This window comes from Otolemur garnettii, unplaced genomic scaffold (genome assembly GCF_000181295.1).
Source record: "Otolemur garnettii isolate 467f Iridium unplaced genomic scaffold, OtoGar3 scaffold00009, whole genome shotgun sequence".
Lineage (NCBI taxonomy): Eukaryota > Metazoa > Chordata > Mammalia > Primates > Galagidae > Otolemur > Otolemur garnettii.
This window is the reverse complement of record NW_003852404.1, coordinates 7,192,891-7,193,999: the sequence shown is the minus strand read 5'-3', so window position 1 is coordinate 7,193,999 and position 1,109 is coordinate 7,192,891. Positions and strand designations below refer to the sequence as shown.

At 38.7% G+C, this 1,109-nt stretch overlaps 1 non-coding gene across 1 annotated transcript; it reads left to right on the top strand.

The window, feature by feature from the left end:
* Positions 1-746: 746 nt before the first annotated feature.
* Positions 747-848, top strand: LOC111723238. Its single transcript, XR_002771821.1, has one exon. It is a non-coding gene; the product is annotated as a small nucleolar RNA U13 (small nucleolar RNA).
* Positions 849-1,109: the final 261 nt, after the last annotated feature.

The window sequence follows — 1,109 nt, the reverse complement described above, 5'->3', positions numbered from 1 at the left end:
TTGTTTCTAATAATGATAGTAGAGCTTCCTTTATTTTTATTTATTTTTTTTGCAGTTTTTGGCCAGGGCTGGGTTTTTTTTTTTTTTTTTTTTTTGAGACAGAGCCCCCTTTTTTTTGTGTTTTAGGTTTTTGATTGGTTGACTTTTTTTTTTTTTTTTTTTTGCCCAGGGCTGGGTTTGAACCCGCCACCTCCAGCATATGGGGCCAGTGCCTACTCCTTTGAGCCACAGGCACCACTCTAGAGGTTTCTTTATAAAAATGATTTAAGCTATAACTAAGAAAATGACATGAAGGTTATCTTAACCAGTTTGATGAGAGTATTTCAAAATGTACAGGAAAACAGTGCACTGTACCCCATGATTGCATTAATGTTCACAGTTATGCTATAAGAAATTTAAAAAAAATTATTTAAGCTTAAATTAAGTGTTTGGGGTCAGGTGAGGTGGCGCCTGCCTGTAATCCTAGCACTTTGGGAGGCCAAAGCAGGTGGATCGTCTGAGTTCAGAATTTGAGACCAGCTTGAGCAAGAAAAACTAAAAACAGAAAAAAACTAACCAGGTGTCATGGCAGGCGCCTGTAGTCCCAGCTACTTGGGAGGCTGAGGCAAGAGGATCTCTTGAGCCCAAGAGTTTGAAGTTACTGTGAGCGATAACGCTACAGCACTCTACCGAGGGCCATGTAGTGAGACTGTTTCTCAAAAAAAAAAAAAAAAGAGAGAGAGAAAGAAAAAAGAAAAATGAACTGTATTGTTTTGTGGCTCATAAGCAAAATGATTGGGTTTTCAAGCTCCTATGTGAGATGTGCCTCCGTTGAACCTTGTTACAACATAGGCCCATCATAACTGACAATGAACTTAGAAAAAAAATAAAATAAATACAATAAATGTTTATTTAAAGAAAGATAGTCAACCAAGTGACTATATAGATCTTGCATAAAGGGGGAAGAAGATTCACAAACTATTTTGGCTTGAAGATCCAGATCTGAAGCTCTCTGACACCTCTTCCAGCTCTAATGTTCTCTGGTCTATGACCAAATGTGGCCTCTGACTGTTTAGAAAAATCTATTGTGCACTCAGCACCCGTAGCACAGTGGTTACAGTGCCGGCCAC